The sequence below is a fragment of the Lethenteron reissneri genome, chromosome 2, assembly GCF_015708825.2.
Source record: "Lethenteron reissneri isolate LAM-NWPU_2019-01 chromosome 2, ASM1570882v1, whole genome shotgun sequence".
Taxonomy (NCBI): Eukaryota; Metazoa; Chordata; class Hyperoartia; order Petromyzontiformes; family Petromyzontidae; genus Lethenteron; species Lethenteron reissneri.
In genome coordinates this window covers 10,423,602-10,443,864 of record NC_083780.1, presented here as the reverse complement: position 1 = coordinate 10,443,864, position 20,263 = coordinate 10,423,602, and the positions used below count along the sequence as shown (strand labels likewise).

General features: G+C 45.4%; 1 protein-coding gene across 2 annotated transcripts in view; it reads left to right on the top strand.

The window, feature by feature from the left end:
* Positions 1 to 3,306: 3,306 nt before the first annotated feature.
* The window catches only part of LOC133343634 (uncharacterized), a 47,036-nt gene continuing 30,079 nt past the window's right edge, over positions 3,307 to 20,263 (top strand). Inside the window, exon 1 of one of the 2 annotated variants that reach the window (XM_061553339.1) lies at positions 3,307 to 3,422. The gene's annotated coding sequence lies outside the window, so the exon portion shown is untranslated. Of the gene's footprint in view, positions 3,423 to 17,655; positions 17,836 to 20,263 lie in introns of those variants that run through there. The other variant, XM_061553330.1, reaches the window with a different exon arrangement.

The following is a 20,263-nucleotide window of genomic DNA, read 5'->3' as shown; positions in this document are numbered from 1 at the left end:
AGCCACCGTGATGAGGATGAGAGAGAGAGACACGCAAACTCCAAATATACAGCAGCAGGCGTCAGGGTTGGGATCTAACTCACGACTTCCTGCGTACCAGGCGAGGGAGTTAACATCTCCTATCCACCGTAATGATGATGATGAGAGAGAGAGAGACACGCAAACTCCAAATATACAGCAGCAGGTGTCAGGGTCGGGATCGAACTCACGACTTCCTGCGTACCAGGCGAGGGAGTTAACATCTCCTATCCACCGTAATGATGATGATGAGAGAGAGAGAGACACGCAAACTCCAAATATACAGCAGCAGGCGTCAGGGACGGGATCGAACCCACGACCTCCAGGCGAGGGAGTTCACATATCGCCACTACGGTGACACCATCACAGTCATAGGTTTTACCCTTAGCGCAATTGGGGGGATGGGGGGTCAACTTCAAATGTTGACGACTCGGGTCGACCAGACTGGCTGTTCGCATCCGCACCGCGTTCACGACACTAGCTGTAGCCGTGACCGGTATTCGAACTCGAGTCGTCGGGTTCATACTTGCAGTGTGCTTAACCACTGCACCACCATGCCTTCGCTGAGTTTATAAACTACTAGCTTTACTCTATGAGATCTCTTTTACCAGTGGCAAAATGTAGTAGTAGGTTTTTACCCATTACGCCTTCTGGTGTCATTTGGTCCAACACCAATGGGGACTAGGCTCTAAAGAAAGCCGTCTCGGGTGTGGACCAATCAACTTCAAGGACAGTGCATATTATCATTGTCAGAGTTGCTTCTTTTTGTTTGCTTTTTTAACTACTTGTGTTGTGGTTATTGCAAACATGATGCCTTGAATAAAGGTGTTAGTTTTGTACCAGTTTAAAAGGGTAAAAACCTACTACTACTAGCTTTACTACCCGGCTTCGCCCGGGAGACTTGGATTTACCACGCCCGACCGCCTTTGTCTCCCCAGTGGCGATGTTCACACACCACGCCAGTTACTCGTTTGAGGTTGAGTCGACCTAGGGGAGGCCCAGGAGCGGTTAAAATAATCGTCACCGGTGGTGGCCGTGAGCGGGAATCGAACTCGGGTTCGACGGGTTCGTAGCGCGGCGCGCTACCCGCTACACTACAATGCGTGACGCTTCCACATGCGCGGGTCACGTGACAGATGTGACATCACAGCTCACTTGCCGTGCAAAAAATATATGCATTATTGAGCTCCCCCCCAAAAAAAAACACAACAGTGTATTTTAATCATTGTTGCATGGTGTACAGTCTGGAAAGTACCCACATGGCAAATGTCCAGTTTGTTGCATGTCGGGAAGTACGCTAAACATTTTGAACGGACACACATAATCACAGCTTTATCTTTTATATATATGGAGATACTGTACCGTCATGGAAAATAAGAATAGTTTTTACCCTTTCTGGCAATAAAACAGGAGGTGTTAAGATGTCTAAACACCAAATAATAGAAACCTTTTGCAAGGCATCAATTCTGCATTAACTGTGACCTGCTTGAGACCATACAGATTGACACTACGGGTGTGTTAACAGCAAAATACTTCACGACCATCTGCTTCGCAGTGAACGTTAAAGATCCTCCGGCGTCATTTGAAAAGAGTAGCCAACTGGGTTGAGCCGGCTCATCATGCTTACAGGGTTGATAAAATGAGTAACCCACTTTGTAGGGAAGCCAAAAGTGGATGTCCTTTGGATAGACTCGGTCCAGTCATAGGAACGTGTAAACAGGAGCTGGATACTTCCTCAATGCTCATTTGAGCTGGAAATCACTTTAACAATTACTAAGCTTCTTGGTTCTTTCGGTAAAGTCACGTAGAAGGGAAATAATAAAATAATACAAATTAAACATAATAAAATCATTCTCACGACGTTTGGGCCACAACGCAAGCAGCCGTCCTCAGGTGAAGACCAGGTCTGCAGTCACGAAAGCTTGAAATCGAAATTTAATTACTAAGCTTTAAGTCATATTTGTTCTCATTGAATCGTTGGGTATTTACAATAAATGTGTGAACTCCTCACATCTCATGTCAAAAGTATGCGACTCTAAATTCATCACGATAACGTTGACTTTTATTTTTTATACATTTAAGGTAATGTCAGAACAAACTGGTTTGCTCAAACACCAACGCAAACACATTCATTGTTACGCTTTTACGATATATATCTCTGTTCTATGAATTCACCATTCCTCGGTGTTTGCTATCTGCCGCGCTATCTTACGGAGTGATGCGTGTGACCTCACACCCACAAAGTTACTCACACGACGCCACTCTCAGTTTAAGTGATCTAAACTAAACTATATATTTTTTAAATTACCAGGAAAGGCCCATTGAGCTATAGGGCTCTTTTCAGAAGCGACCTGGCCACAAATAATAGCTCAACGAAGTGGCTTAGTATGTGGATTCCAAAGAACACAGGATGAGATGTTACTATCCTTTGTGCAAGCACTTCCAAGAGTTCATGAACAGTGAGTCTGGTGAAATTTGGGGAGCGCATCGTCAGTAGTGACCCTTTGGTTCCTAGGGTGTTTCGGCCTTTCATACTATACACCCTCCCCAAAGGCGGCCAGCGACAGGGTGATCAATCCTACGCTTGCGTCCCATTCCCAATTAGTCATAGGAGTTGCCTTGTTGTTGGTAGCCAAATACTCTAAACGCGTGTTGATACTAAATGTGGATGGAGAAACCGGAGAACCCGGAGAAAAATCCACACGATCACGGGGAGAGAGAGAGAGACACGCAAACTAAAAATATACAGCAGCAAGCGTCAGGGCTTATCATGTGGACATGTTTAGCAGTAGCCAAATATTCTAAACGCACGTTGTTGAGTCTAAATGTGGAGGGGGAAAACCAGAAGACACTGCAAGCTCCAAATACACAGCAGGCGTTAGGATCGGGATCAAACCCACAACCTCCTGTATACCAGACCAGGGAGATGACATCCGGTCTATTCTTCCATTACCTAAAACGTCGAACAGACTGATCTGGAGGGACACGACACGGTTAATAGATACATCAATGTGCATCCGTCACATCATCACGGCACCCATCCTAGCCGCACTCATCGGCTACGAGACGGGGAGGGGGGGGTGAAATTCGTTTTCTTGCCACCTGGTAACGTGGTTGTGTTTCCAACACTGAAAGCCGCTCCTGTCACACTGAAAAAGGCCCTTGCCCAGTGGGCGTAGTAACTTACATTGTCAGCTCAGGGGGTGGGGGGGGGGGAAATTGGTCAGGTGACCCCCCCCACCACCCCACCAATATTTGATTTGTACCTTCGCACGGTCGCGCACCACACACACACACACATCGTCACTGGCTTCGGGGAACTCGACTCCGCGATCCGCTGGTTCGGAGCGCTCACACGGCGAAGAGAGAGAAAGACGTCGCTCATTCGTCGGCTCGTCAAAACGGTACTGACGCGGATGTCGGTGGACGAGCGCGCAACCCCCCGTTTGAACAAAGCGTTGTGCCACCTTTGGTTGCCAATACCTTCCCACAATTCGCCTCCCCGTCCGCTAAAAAAACGAAAGAAAGGTTCGTTTTTTTTCTTCTTGGTTCTTTCGGTAAAGTCACGTAGAATGTAAATAATCAAATAATTAAAATAAAACATAATAAAATTTTGTATCTATTATGTTTAACTTTTATTATTTTATTATTTACATTCTAATAAAAAAATATTTTATTATGTTTTATTTTTATTATTTTATTATTTACATTCTACGTGACTTTACCGAAAGAACCAAGAAGATGAATCCCTGCAGTCACGAAAGCTTTAAATCGAAATTTAAAGGTTCGTTTTGTCGACCCTGGTTTACACTGTGCATGTGGTGGTGGTGGTGGTGACAACATACAACGTGTATACAGACAGCGTGATGCGCAATTGGCAGAAGTCAAACGCCGCCACCACCACCACCATCTCCTCTTCTTCTTGTTGTCCCATGCGTTTGTCCCAATCATGTGGAGACCGCGCATGAGTGCCGTCGTTAAATTAAAATAAAAACGTGGAACGCAATTTAAAGGCATTTTCGTGCAAAAAGAAAACAACGTGTAAAACCGCGCTTTAAACGAAGTTGTTGATCTTTCACAACAGTTTGTTGATAACAAATCTCACGGTGGCTGGCAAGGACGGGGAGCCAAACTCGCAGCTCGTGACGCTGATGCTCTCGCCTCGTGCCCGCCACTGCGGTCGCGCACCACGGGCACTGTCAGTCAATAATTTGAAGGGCTCATATTCTTAGGTTTTTTCGGTAAAGTCACGTAGGTAAAAATGTAAAATTAATAAAAGTAAAATAAAACAAATTAAAAAATTCACGACGTTTCGGAAGCAACACAAGCCTCCGTCTTCCAGGTGGAACCGTCACAGCCACGACAGCTGTATCAAGTAAAAGAGAGATCACAAGAAATACTACCCCGTATATATAATGGTTGAGGAGGGATGGGCCAGGAACGGCACACTTTCAACCATTATATATACGGGGTAGTATTTCTTGTGATCTCTCATTTACTTGATACAGCTGTCGTGGCCGCTTGTGTTGCTTCCGAAACGTCGTGAATTTTTTAATTTGTTTTATTTTACTTTTATTAATTAAAATTTTTTACCTACGTGATTTTACCGAAAAAACCTAAGAATATGAATCCTTGCAGTCACGAAAGCTTAAAATCTAGAATTTGAAGGGCTCAAGTCAGGAACAATTCGTCATTCAGAAGACACCTTTCGGAATGCCCTTCCCAGCCACGTCGGTGATACGGGCGCTGGCCTGCCGATGTGTTTTTTTTTAAGTCGGACTCACTTCTACTCCCAATACTCTTAGGTTTTTTCGGTAAGGTAAAAATTTATAATAACATTTTTTGAAATAAAAATAAAAATAAAAAAATAAATCACGACGTTTCGGAGGCAACACAAGTCTCCGTCATCAGGTGGGACCGTCACAGCTGAATTTACTGTATTAAGTGAGGAAAAAAATCCAAGAGACAAGCCCTTAAATACAAGTTAAGGGGGAGGGGAGGGGGGGGCTTGTCTGAATGTGGTAGCCAGGGGTATGGCCTTGATGGTCCTGGGGAGCGGGGCTAAAAGAGAACAATGGTGCACCTCGGCTCATGGTTGTGGCCGGTGTTAGCTGATATTCAGCATAAAAGTAAGCAATACTGGTAAACACTGGGGATGTCAACACTCGGTAAAGTAGAATAGTACCTGTCAGATAAGATGGTACAAATATGTGTAGTTAAATAATTCCATCTGTGAAGGATGTCATCCCTGACTTGCAATACCCTGGAGTCTATAAACTGAGTTGCAGCTGTGGTGATTGTTACAATGGGGAAACGAAACGTCATGTCTCTGATCGTGTCCGCGAGCACAAGTCAGATACATGGTTCAAATCTAGAATTCTACTCCAATGCTTTTGAAGAAAAAGACCGATGACTTTGATGCAATCTATTTAACGCCCTTCCACCCCCCACATCGGATTCTGTTGTCTTGTTATTGGATTGCACTTTTTAATAATTTATCCTTGCTTTGTATGGCGTGCTGACATTTTCAGCACGCACAGCAAGCACCTTGCAATGCGTCAGGGGTCGGGATTGAACCCAAATTCCTCCTGTGGTAACGGACGTGGGAGTCGGAGGGGCGCCACGGCCGCCAGATGTTCGCTGCCTCGCTCGGTTCTGGGGTCAATCCCTGACCTTGACGCCTGCTGTGTATTTGGAGTTGACGGGTCTCTCTCCTCGTGGTGGTGTTTTTTTTTCTTTCTCCGGTTCCTACGGGGTTTTCCCTCCGCATTTATATAATCAATGTGCGTTTAGAGAATTTGACTGCTATGAATGTCCACACGATGCATCAACTTGTTTGAGCTACTATATGTGGTCAGGTCGCTTCTGAGAAAGATCTGTATAGCTCAGTGGGGCTTTACCTTGTTAACAAGAAAAAGGAAAATATTTAAAACGTCTCACCAACGCGGAGCCCTAAACAACACATTGCTACCACTCCCCCCATAGGTGCTAGCAGCGACCGAACACCTCAGCTCTCAACTAAAAGGATACGGCATTTGAGGAAATGTGGCATCCCTTTCACAACAGCCGCCCCCCTCAGATGCTGCTTGGGAGAAAGAGACGGAAATAGGAGATAAGAAATATTTTAAAAACACTTTTTTTAAAACACGCTTTAATGAAATGTACCGTACTAGCAACGGAAGAACTCCACGACTCCAGGAAGTGGCCCCGAAGCTTGCCACAACGTAAGGGGCCGTGGACAATTACAGCCAACGTGAGTTGAGCGTGGACAATTAGACCCAAGCCGAAACATAACATATAAAAAAATTAACCCGTAAAAACTAAGTTTTTCACTATAAATCCTTTATATGCGTGGCGGCTAGAGTCCTCTCGTCCTCTGGCTTGAGATGGCTGCCACCTATGGGTCAGATTATTGCCTGCCACCATTAAGCAATTGGTAATTAAATATAAAATTTTTTCCTAAAAAGTGTAACATTTTGGAAAAAAAATTTCACGAAAATAAATTGTCACGCACAACGAGTCTGTGTGCAAAATGTCAGCTCGATTGGATCACGGGAAGTGGGTTAAAAAACGACCGAAAGATTTGCACGGTCGTAAGAGCGCAAGCAAGCAAGCAAGTGAACTTAATATAAAGGATTTAAAAAGAACGTTTTAAAATACATGTTTATTTTTTTAATGATAGAATATCATATTTTAGTAGTATGACATAAGTATACCAAGTTTGCAGTCGATACCACATTGGGAAGTGGGTTAAAATTGAGTTACTAGATTTGAGGATACAACAACAGACAGACAGAGTGAGTTTATAAAAAGCGTGTTATAATAAAAATGTGAATCGCCGTAAAAAAAAAACAGACTGCTTCCTTCCGATAGTGAGGAAGCCGTGCACTTTAAATCTCGACTGAAAACTTATCTCATGATAACCTGGTTGTTGTTGTTGTGTTTTAGTTCGTTGTCCTCCCCTCCCCCGCACCTACAATTAACGCGGTTGGCTACGTACGGTGCGAAAGAAGTTCAACGTACGTGTCCATATAAACTAGTGATTAGGAACGAAGTTACCCCCCACCCCCCATATTTTTTATTTTGTTCTCTCTGTATAGCCCCCCACCCCTTAGACTTAACCATAAAATGACCCCCACCCTCAAAGATCAAGAACCCCCGTATAGCCTTAACAGACTGTTGGGGCAAGTGCAGTTAGCGTGCACACATTGAAAGGTCTGCACGGCATACGAGGGTGCGGTTAGCCAGCACCACGCCTGACCGCCTTTGTCTCCCCAGTGGCAAAATGTTTACGCATCGCACCAGGCACTCATTTGAGGCCGAGCCGACCTAGAGGAGGCCCAGGAAACGGTTCAGACAATCGTCACCGGTGTTGGCGGCCGTGAGCGGGAATCGAACTCGAGTCGCCGGGTTCGCAGCGCGCCGACCGCCCCACGCAAACCCTGCAGAGGAAATCGCGACCCCAGAGGACCGATCCACGGAGCGTTCATCGCCGGGCATTCTTCCACTCGTTTGTAGATTTTAACGTGACAGGTCTGGCTTTTTTACCACGTCTCATGTCACACGACGTTGCTCAACGTCGTCTGTGCACCGTTTTCTACATTTGCCACAGATGCTACTGCTTGCAGCTATTTCCTCTGCGTGCTCCCCAAATCCCTTGTTTCCTCATTGCACGCGATTCGTACTGCCACTGGCAGATTCCTCGTTCGCATTGTAAACGAGAGCCCAGTCCTCGCTTTCTACAGCTGGCTCCCAATCCAGTTCCAGATGAACTTCAAGATGGCACTCACCATCTCAAGCATCTCACATGGACTCACCCCTGCTGACGTCTCCAATGTCATCTCCGTCTACTCCCTTCCACACTCTCCAACTCTACCCTCTCATCTCACTCTACTCCCCTCCACGCCCTCTCCACAATCGCATCTCACTCTACTCCCCTCTACGCACACTCCTACCTCTTTCTTCTCATCTCGTTCTACTCCCACACACTCTCCTATCTCTCACCTCTCACCTCTCAACTCACTCTTCTCCCCTCCACGCACTCTCCTATATCTCCCCTCTCATCTCGATCTACTCCCACACACTCCATCTCTCCCCTCTTATCTCACTCTACTCCCGTCCACGAACTCTCCAACATTTCCCCTCGCATCTCACTCTACTCCCCTACACGCACTCCCCTACCTCTCTCTTCTCATCTCACTCTACTCCCCTCCACGCACTCTCCTACCTCTCCCCTCTCATCTCACTCTACTCCCCTCCACGCATCTCTCTCTACTACTCCCTCCACGCACTCTCCACTCTCCCCTATCATCTTACTCTACTCCCCTCTACGCACACTCCTACCTCTCTCTTCTCATCTCGCTCTACTCCACGCACTCTCCTGCCTCTCCCCTCTCATCAGAGTTGTGTTTGTGTTGAATCAGTGGTGCTGAAATTATGCACTCCCAGGAGGCCGTGTGGCTGATGGGACGTGTAGATAATATCTGCTTTGATACGGAAAGACAGATATGGAAAAGAAGCATGTTTTCAGCTTATTTGTGTAATTCTATTCTCTACAATACTGAAGATTATTTCGTGATTTTTTCCCCCAAAACCAAGGTTGTTTACGTCTCAAAAAACGGGTATTCCCACAAATCCCACATTAAGACATTGCCAGTGATGCATCATGATTTCTGTGATATGCCTTTACATCTTCACGCACATCCCTACATGGTATCTTTACCCAAGTATTTTCTAGCTTTCACCTCCAGGCATTTGTCATAAACACTGTGGCGTTAAGTAAAACATATATATAATGGGCGACATTTGACATTTTTCTCTATTTTTTTTATTCCAACACGTAAGGCCCACTGTACTGTATAGCTCTTTTTCAAAAGCTACCTGGCCACAAATGATAGTCCCACGAAGTGGCTTATCATGTCGTAATTTGTCGCAGCCAAATACTGTAAAATGCATGATTCCAAATGTAGGACCCCAAGAAAAATCCACGCGACCAAGGGGAGAGAGACACGCAAACTCCGAATATACAGTCGGCGTCAGGGTCGGAATCGAACGCCACGATGTTATAATAATAAAACATATTTATAAAATAATGTTTACCATCTGTATTATAATTAGCAGCGCTGTTACCGATATCCCCAATGCTGCCTTCGTATCTTGCTCATACGTATTGTGACCCCCTTTTAGCACCGAATCGATGACCGCTCACTTCTCCAGGAGGGCATCTTTGGTGCTCAGCGAGGCCGAAGCTAAGCGAAGGAAAGTCTCACCGAGTTTCAATGCACTTGTTTTCCAGGAGGCTCCTGCCAGGATATCGTAGGGGGCGGGGGGGGGGCAACGTTGCTGCGTCAGAGTCCCACGTGTGTAAGTTGCAATTCAACGTTTCAGCATGGGGATGTTTGGCCAATACCGCTTGCATCGCACGATTTTTTCCTGTAATCTATGCGATGAAACCGAAGAACTCAGAGGGAAACCCATAGACTAGGGCAGGGGTCGGCAACCAAAATAACAAGAAGAGCCATTTCTTTCCAATTCGGTACAAAATTCAGTATTTCAAGAGCCGCAATGCATCTGAGTACATACTGTACATACGTACATATCGTCAAGAAGCAGCCCGTAAAGAGCCGCATGCGGCTCCGGAGCCGTAGGTTGCCGACCCCTGGACTAGGGGAAGGTGGGGGGGTGAGCACATACAAACCCCACGCAGAGAGGCGCTCGAGTCAGGAATTTAATCGAGGGCCCCTTCGTGCTGTAAGGCACGGAAGTTACCCCCTGCCGCCCATAAAAACAATTTAAACCACTTGGTTTTTGAGTTCATGTTCACAAAAAACTTAATTTGGAGCTTTCGTGACTGCAGGAATTACTCTTTGGTTCTTTCGGTAAAGTCACGTATAAAGATAAAATAATAAATTAAATACTAGCATACGACGTTTCGATTGCAACACAAGCAATCATCATCAGGTATAAATGAAATAGAAACACAAATCTAGTATACTTAGAAATGTAATGTAATACAACAGAGAGTCGGAAAACATAACAGTCAACACCCTACCTGGTTGATTACGTTCTTCCTGAGAATGCTAAATTTGAGAGAGAGATAAAACACAGAACCAGAGACATATAGACAGACATATAAGTATTTAATTTATTATTTGATCTTTTTACGTGACTTTACCGAAAGAACCAAAGAGTTATTCATGTTCACGCACAAGCGTTTGCATACATCTTGTGAACTGTTCTTTTCAGAGTGTAACACCGTGCACTGATACTGATCGGTGCGGGGTCCCATTCTGCCCCTTGTACGCACGTGCACGTACACATGTACGTAGATACATACTTGTCAGTGTCGGATTATCTTCGTAGCAAAAGTAGCTAGATATGCTACGGGCTCCGCACTTTCAAGGGCCCCGCGCTAAGTGCTTTCAGGCTATCAATTCCGGTTCAGTGATTCTGCACTTGCTCTATTACTATAGTACTATACCGCCTTCAACTTTTATGAACGACCGGGTGTTTAAGGTTAGCGATTTGTCGTATTATCTGGTTGTGTAGCAAATGAAAACATACAATTGCTTTATTATGCAAGTAAAACATTTGTGTTTGAATATAAAAATGTATTTATTTATTTCGGGCCCCTTTATACGTATGCATGAACACATACGTACGTCTCTCTGTGTGTGGGTGTCCTAACGGCACTCGAAGTTTTCCCGTCTTAGCAAGGCCTGTGCCCATATGGGAACAATTTCGTGCAGAAAGCCAAACAGGTTCATCTTCTTGGTTCTTTCGGTAAAGTCACGTAGAAGGGAAGTAATAAAATAATAAAAATAAAACATAATAAAATATATTATATTATTTTATTATATTATTTTATTATAATATATTATTTTATATTATATTACTATATTATTTTATATTATTACATTCTTTTATTTTATTATGTTTTATTTTTTATTATTTTATTACTTCCCTTCTACGTGACTTTACCCGTAAGAACCAAGAAGATGAATCCCTGCAGTCACGAAAGCTTTAAATCGAAACCAAACAGGTTCTTTGAACGAAAAAAAATAAAATATTTGCATCGTGGAAAATATTGTTCAAAGGTTACACAAGAGCGTCTCCTTCCTTTCTTTGTCTCTCCACATCTAAATTACATTTATTATTATTATTATTACACGCTTTTATTTAACTCACTCTGTCTGTTGTTGTCGTTGTTGTAGTATCCTCAAATCTTGTAACTCAATTTAACCCACTTCCCAACGTGGTATCGACTGCAAACTTGGTATACTTATGTCATACTGATGACAATACTATATTCTATCCAAAAAATATATATTTTTAAACATTCTTTTTTATAGGTTAGATGTTTCGGCCTGGTTATAATTGTCCACGGTCAACTAACGTTGGCTGTAATTGTCCACGGTCCCTTATGTTACGGCAAGCTTCGGGGCCACTTCCTGGAGTCGTGAAGTTCTTCCATTACTAGTACATTTAATAAAAGCGTGTTTAAAAAAAAGATTTAAAAAAATATCACTTATTTTACACATCACATCGGCCACACGGTCTTCTGCGAGTGCATTTCATCAGCAGCTCTGGTTCAACGCACCTCCGATTAGCATGGTTGGCTACGCACGGTGTGAAAGTTCAACCTACACATGAAAAACTCTGGACGTGTTTACATTCTGCGTCTTATCAGCAACCACAGGCTTCCTAGACACCAATGAATGCTCGAGCTCCCAAATAATGGGCCATTTCCTGGCTTTAAAAAAATATATGGCAGTTCACCACCAAACCCTTTCACTCGTTCTCCTCCAGTGAGCATTGATTCTTAAGAGCATTCATGAGGACATTTAGGCCCCCCCATCCCTCCCTTTTTTACTTATCCTATAGCGGTATCAGAGCTTAAGAAGACCTCACCAGGGTCGTAGAGTTTATTGAAACGTGCGCTTCAAGACAGGTCTCCATTGCACCGTAATCCACAATTTGTGGGTTTGTGCCGGTTGTCTATCTGAATTGTCTTGTTTATAATAAAACACTTTTGGGGCAAAATAAAACAAATCCTGCAATTCGTGCATTTAACAGGCGACGTTCATATTTTTTTACTTTTACATTCTTCCTCGTGTTCAGTTTTCGTCATCAGCACTGTCCATATCAGAGCACTCGCCCCGTCAACCCAAGAAATCTCTTGTGTATGAAACGCGAGGAACGGCACATTTGTTGAGGAGCTGGCGACGACTCACTCAGAGACGGAGATGAGGTTAAGGGCTTTCGTCGTTTATTAAAGGGCTACACAAGACACGGGAGGGGTGAACCACTTCCCACTGGGTCCCAACACAGCCGGCTGCCCCGTGCTGTCTCCTCTGCGCCGGCCGTGGGATCAGCCAACACGGCCGACCGAGAAGCACAGCCATGTCCAGCCCTGGCGCTGTGCTATATCCACTATCCCTACCCTCTTGACCCTGGCTCTCCGTTTCACCCTCTCTCGACTCTTGAATCCAGCTATGACCCCGCTTACGTCACGGGGTCCCCCCTTTATCCTCGAGGAGCTGTGACGTCATGTCCGCTGTCCAGCGCGCATGACCCCACGTCCCGTGACGCCATCGCACCGGACAGCGCACGTGACGCCACTATTCTCTTCTACTCCTCTACACATTGTTAACTGTCGACTTTGTTGAGGCAACGCGGAGACGTGAAAAGCTTCATCCGATCATCGCCAGTATTTCCTCTGCACACGCAAATCAGAACCTTTATTTAGAGTGCAGGGGGGCTATAAATCTTTGTCTCACAGATGTCCAGTAAGTGGGGCGGATCAGAACGTTTCAACAACAAACAATACAAAAAGGCGATCAGAGTGCAAAGTATAGTAAAGGTGAACAAATCACTTAAAAAAAAATATAGACAAACAAAACTGAACTATTTTTTTTACTTACCGGGTAAAGCCCACCGAGCTATATAGCTTATTTTGTCAGAATCGACCCGGCCACAAATTATAGCTCAAACAAGTGGCTTATCGCGTGACAATTTATAGCAGCAACGTAATCCAAACGCACGTTGACTCTACATGTAAGTTGTGGGTAGCATGTGTGGACATGAACGACTGTACACGCTAAACTCTACATGTTCGTCAAAAACACCGTGACCTGAAAAATATGTCTCGGTAACGCTTCAGGCAATGGCACTTTTTTTTCTAGCGCTAAATAACACTTATCTACAATTCTTTAGACGTCGTCTGCTTCAGAGATGAAATGTGCTGTTTATTATGGATTTTGATGTGCTGAATTAAAATATGACAATTTAAACAACTGATTGGCTACTGTTCCCAAGATATTAAAGTGTTTACATTTTACGTGTACTGTATATTGTGTGGATAGTAGGGGTTTACTGATAAATTGTAAACCTCGGTCTCTTCATGTGTTTTTGGCTGCTTTACATGATAACATGCAACCTGTCCTGTTCATGTAACACTTAAAAAATCAGCAAAAGGGTTATATAAATCAAATGTATTATGAAACAAAAGGCAAAATATTATTATGTTAAAAAAGTACGTAGATTAGTCCTTATTCAGCTGCTTATGTTTTGTCCATGGCTTTGACAAAGTTCTTCATCAGACCCAGCTTTATGTGTAAGGGTGGTAACAAAATCTTCTTTGATTCAACAAGTGGTGGATGCTGAACACTTTTCCTCTCAGGCTCCAATTGACTGTCGGAGTGGCCAATCTATCTTGATGTAGTGGGAATCTCTCGCACGACTATCCCATTCGCAGAGAAAACAGCAGTAATTTGTGTATCCAGTCTGCAGACCAAGCAAGAAAGCAACAACCTTCAAATCGCCAAAGCTGCCACTGATGTTGGGCAGTTTATGCACCTCAAAAATTGTTTCATGTTGTCATAGGTTTCCTTCATATGGACTGCATGACCAACTGGAATTGATGACACATGTGTAATGACAGGGTGACACCTGTCTGCCTGGAGTGGTAATTACGGTTATGGGTGCATTACATAATGTCTTATTACAAGGGGGGCATATCTGGGGTAAAGGTGAAAGGCAGTCAGTCAAGAAGCTCCGGGAACCGGCTCGAAGGTTCTGGAAAGGGGGCGTGGCCAGAGGAGGGGCTTGGCCGCGCCGGGGCAGATATAAGGGGGACCGAACCAGAGGTTCGGGGCTGTTGCGGGTCCTGGGTCCTGGCTGCGTCGCTGCTCATCGTCATCTATTCGTCTCCGACCACGTGACTGTTCTTCTGCAAGACCCTCTCCGTCGCTGCCGCTATGCTAGCCGGACAGCTAGCATAGCGTATGCCAGAGATGGGCTATGTGTTAGGATCGCCTATGTGTAGCTGCGTTACGAAGTGTATCGCCCCGTGTGCTCTTAACAAATATAAAGCCTTCTGCTCGACGTGTCACGGAAGTCGCTCACTACATTTGGAGTCAGAAGTGGTTTAATTTTTTTTATTTTCTCATCGGAGGATAGAAGAAAGAATAAAGAGAAAATCTAAATATGTCAAAGTATGAAAAGAAGCGGATCCCACCTGTGGCGTCTTCCAACGATGACGAGGATGAGACACTGGACCTCCTAACAGCCCCAGGAACCGTGGTCCCGGCACTAGAAACGGCGGGACCGGCGACAGCTGCTCTGCGGCAGCAGCCCGAAATTAGATGGCGCGTGGTGTCGGATCAGCTGGAGCTCCTGAGGGCGATTGTCTCGCAAATGGTGGAGCTCCTGGCGGCGACCACGATGGCGGGGCTGACTGCACGCACCTTGCCTGGGAGAGAAGACCGGCTGCCGGAGAGCGAAGCACGGGCGGGAACGTCTGCGAGTGGAGCGGCCACCATTACGCGGGCCACAGAGACCACCCGGCCGGAGGCCGCCATTACGTGTAGCACGGGAGAAGCGCAGTCGCGGCCCGCCTTTTTCGGACACGGGTGTGATTCGCCGGATGCGACACCTGTTGCTGTCGATGCTGGAAGAGGGACTGAACGAACCCGCCGACTGCCTCCCGTCAGGAAATTCATCATGGCAGGGGGCGACTGGAGCGCCTTCACCTAGCGCTTCAAGGCGGCTTACCGGTCGATAAGGTGGTTCTCTCAGATCATGCGGCCCTTCAGTACTCCCACAGAGTAGACTAGTCCTCTGGGCAGCTCTCGCCATGGCTGGAGATTCTCCAGGAGTACTCGTTCCGAGTGATGTACCGTATAGGAATGCGGCATTCGAACGCTGATGCGTTGTCCCATTTGCCTCTAGGCAATAGTTGTGCGTGCGCATCGGGCGCGGGTCGTTATGGATCTTCGGCAGCGAGGCCCTTGGCTCTCATGGCAGCGCTTGAAGGAGTGGAGCCCGCCTAGGAGGTCGCGCTGGGGGATATTGTCCTTGCGGTGTCAAGCGGAAGTTGGACGAAAGGGGTCCGCTCCCTCTAAAGGCCTGTGACCGGTCCTAAGGGACGGTCTTTTGATGATGGACGAGGATGGTTCACGCTGTCACCGTGTCGTAGTTCCCACTGCCCTCCGAGGCAAGCTGACTCGGGGGTGCAGGAGGACAAGTTGTTATGCCTTGGGGTGTGGAAAACGTTGCTAACGTTGCAACACAATTATTATTGGCCGGGGATGTCGAGCGACATGCACCACTTCATTCAGGGTTGCACGGAATGCACGCGTAGGAGACCGCCATTGAGAAAGTCACAGTCTCCATTGCAGTCTATCTCGGTTTCACGCATCAATGAGTTGGTCAGAGAAACGTTTGTTGAAAATAGGAAAGGCCTGTGGACGGACCCCCTGTGGTACGCCGACTAAGCATGGCATAGGCGATGACTGTGCGTCACCCAGCTTGACGAACTGTGATCGACCATGGAGGTCAGACTCAATCCACCCCAGTGAACCTTGACCTTAGCCGCCTGATGAGTATCTCATGGACGATGGTGGCAAAGGCGGCTGAGATACCGAGTTCAAGCAATGCTGCAGCGCACTGTTCATCTGTCATCATGTAGAGGTCATCTTCTTGGTTCTTTCGGTAAAGTCACGTAGAAGGGAAATAATAAAATAATAAAAATTAAACATAATAAAATAATTATCACGATGTTTCGGCCACAACGCAAGCAGCCATCCTCAGGTGAAGACCAGGTCTGTCGGGGAGACAGCGTCTGAATGAAACACCACCATGCTTGGAGCGTTTATTTAAGCTGGGTTGGAAGGGGGGAAGGGCGTCTTGACAAAATAATTTGCATATCAAGAGGAATTTAGCATATTTATTGGAAATGCAGGTATGTGATTAGTACTACTTGTGAAATGCGTAGGAGGTGGGCGGGGGGTTTCAAAGTCATATTATGCCCGTGCATTATGCAGGATTAGCAGCATCAAAGGGAGGGGATAGGGGTAGTATTAATAAAGGGAAGGAATGTTAATAGTATGTAGCTGCAGTAACTAAACAACCACGTAAAAAAACTAAAGTATAAACTACATAGTATCATCAGTATACTAAATATACTCTCCAATAAGCTGAGCTACTAACAGTAAGTAATACATTACAATTCTATGTCGCAAAAAATATAATATGCTTTCAGCTAAACTTGTTTCTTACATCACACAGGTCTGACCCCGTACTATATGCTGCCATAGATAAACCCACATTAAATTATATACTGTATTACTATACCTTAGAATAATACATAGTGTAATATTACACTATGTATTATTCTATCCACCCTATTGTATATCACACTGCTGTATATTCACTATACGATTACGATACTATATATTGCCTTATACATTGTATTAAACATTACAATTTTATACTATTTATTATTATACAATCTGCTATACACTATACCATTGACCGTCGAGTGAAAAATACTAAGAGGAAGCAACGAAATATGTCAATGGGAGAGTGGTAGTAGGAGACTTGCAGCGGAGCAAAGAATCCATTCACTGCAGAGAATAAAAGATATATAGTCATGCCAGTGAGTGGACTGCGGTCTGAAAGTCACGGTAAACGTGAACACAATCAGTTAAGATCCGAAATGGTTTATTACGTCCTTCCAATGATTGCTGAGCCAGAATCCATCTTCTCGGTTGAAATTGTCTCTGTGTTTGTATATGTGGATCGCCTCATGAACGAATCTCTCATGGTAGCCAGATGGCTTGCAGAGAACCTCTGTCTTGGAGAAGTCAATTTCATGTGAGCCCACTGAATTGTAACAGTGATCTACCACGGCTGAGGTGTTTGTCCTACCGTGTTTCAGGTCTGCTTTATGTTCACGGATGCGGTCCGAGACATGCCCTTCTACGTGACTTTACCGAAAGAACCAAGAAGATGAATCCCTGCAGTCACGAAAGCTTTAAATCGAAAATGTAACATCAGCGATCTTCAGTAAAGCCATCTCAGTGCTGTGAAACTTCCGGTACACAGGTTTTAATCTGCCCGTCGCAGCAACGCGGAGAAGTAACCGCTTCAGACACAGGCGCCCTATGACCTTTGAGATCGGGCTCAGACGTGTCGTGGTCGATCAGTGAGTGAGTTTCAGCAAATAAAGCCGAAGTGCACTGCAGGGGAGCCGCAGCTCTCCTGGAAGGAGGAGCGATTATTTGGAGCATGATAAAGAGTAATAAGGAAGGAGAATAGTTTCACTTCTATATTTTTGAGTATAAGACTCACACTCGTGCAAACACACACACACACACTCGCTCACCACACGCCACCGTCCTCTGCATGAAACCACGTGTCCCGTTTCAAATCGTCGAACGAACGTAAACACTTATTTTTCATCTTCATCACTTTCATTTTAGTTTTTTGTTTATGCTGTGTCCGTCGACTTACAAGCGCAGCGTCGATCAAACCGTGAGTACTTTCAGCCTTGCTTTCTTGAACAAATGCGCGGCGGCATCGGTACTGATTGCCAATGCTATTTTAAAAATATTCGCGATTGCCTGCTCGCGATTGATATTATCGCGCACACACGCTCTCTCCCTGCGCACGCACGGCCCAGCGACCTCGTGGATTCCACTCAGAGAAGAGAGGCAGTTAAACGTGTTTTTTTAGTTTTAGTTCGTCCGAGAAACGGTCTCTCTTTATGGATGGGGGTTGGTGGCTGGAGGTTGGGGGAGTTTATCCACGTGGTTGTAATTTGTTGGTGAGCCACCATGCGGTCCGCGTTTTATTCACTTTCCCGAAGTGATGATGGGGGTTGTTTTAACTTCCAACCTTGGCATTGTGACTGTGACAAGCAACGGATAGCTTCCTATTTTCCCACGCGTTATTTGTATTGACAACCACACACTTACTGCTAACACAACTGGCATAACACTTGGTATTCTTGACCTGAAGCTGTCGTGACTGCAGGAATTCATGTTCTTTGGGTCTTTCGGTGAAGTTACGTTGATAGGTTCAAAAAAAGACTAAACAAAAAAACTACGACGTTTCGTTCGCAACACAAGCGACCGTCTCGTGGATGTTTCTCCAGGTCCTCCGGTTTTCCCCTTTGGCTGTATGAATTTCCACGCGATGATAAGCCACTTCGTTGAGCTATAATGTGTGGCCAACTCGCTTCTGAAAAAGAAGACGCTTAGTCCAGTGTGTGGTGGGCGGGGGCAGGGTCTTACCTGGTAAATTACAAAAAAATAGTTTAAATAGATTCATGTCGCGGCTGGAGTCGCAGCCAAAGTAATGGAACGCGTCAGAGAGGGTGTCCACGGAGCGACGGAATCTTCTCGGGTGCAGGCGCCGAGTAGCCACATCTCGCCATCGTGAGAGGTGGTGGCGGCTTGCATGTTGACACAATCAGCCAGCAGTGGATTGACCACGGCTGCCGATCAAAGGCGGAGTTTGACTTCTATATTTGTGGGGGTGGGTGGCAGGGGTTCGCTCTGTCCCTCACATTTGGAATTGCGGGTGTATATAATGAATTATTTTTAAATCTTAATTTTAAACTTCTGAAAATGTACGCCTATAATGAGCCAAGAATGGCTGTGTGTCCCGCGCGTGACGTCATTCCACGTCGGCCAGCCCCCCCCCCTCATTAATAATCATGAGCAGGTGATGTCCTCCACATGGATCCTCCCTCATTAATAATCATGAGCGGGTGACGTCACTCCACATGCACCCACCCACTATTAATAATCATGAGTGGGTGACGTCACTCCACATGCAGCACCCCCCCCCCCATCCATTAATAATCATGAGTGGGTTTCCATTGAGCGGGTACGATGGCTTATTTAATGGACACATTAAATGTGTGGGTTTGGGGGCCTGAAAATCACGTCACCCACTGCAATTAAAGCGAAGGCAGGGCAAGCCGTCAGCTTCTTTAGAGGAGTCAACTTCTTACGGACATTAACCTCTGATAGGCCTGAAATTGAATTATTTTGGAGCTGTGTCAGATTCTTTATGGATGGTACCAACGGTTTGCATTTGATTTGGTGAGCCCAGTAGAGGGTTATTATTACTGCGGGTATCATAAATATTTTTTATATATTACGATTTCACAGCTCCATCTCCTTGTCGGTCATTCTTCTCAGATGGATTCCGTTCCTTCGCCCCGCCGCTCCGTCACTATTGTTGGCCATCGCCCCATCGTCCCCTCCAGCGAACTGTCCTGCCCAATTCTAGATTTGAAGCTTTCGTGACTGCAATGATTCATAGTCTTAGGTTTTTTCGGTAAAGTCACGTAGGTAAAAACATTAAAAAGTAAAATAAAAAAAAATCACGACGTTTCGGAGGCAACACAAGCTTCCGTCTTCAGGTGGTACCGTCACAGCCACGACAGCTGTATCAAGTAAATGAGAGATTGCAGAAGCTACCACTCCGTATATATAATGGTTGGAGAAGGTGGTGGGACAAGGGCCGCATACTTATTAGTCTTAAGCCTCACCTTACCATATTAATAATAAGTATGCGGCCCTTGCCCCACCACCTTCTCCAACCATTATATATACGGAGTGGTAGCTTCTGCAATCTCTCATTTACTTGATACAGCTGTCGTGGCTGTGACGGTTCCACCTGAAGACGGAAGCTTGTGTTGCCTCCGAAACGTCGTGATTTTTATATTATTTTACTTTTTAATGTTTTTACCTACGTGACTTTACCGAAAAAACCTAAGAATATGTCCTGCCCAAGTCCCGGTCACTTTCCCCAACAGTTTTTACTTTTGGCTTTAACCCGCGTGTGCTTTCTAGCCCCTCCCACCCCGATCCACCGCCACGTGTTCCTCTTTCTGCCTCTCCGTTTCATTCCAATATTTGCATCCCTCCACGCGCCTTTGCACGCTTGC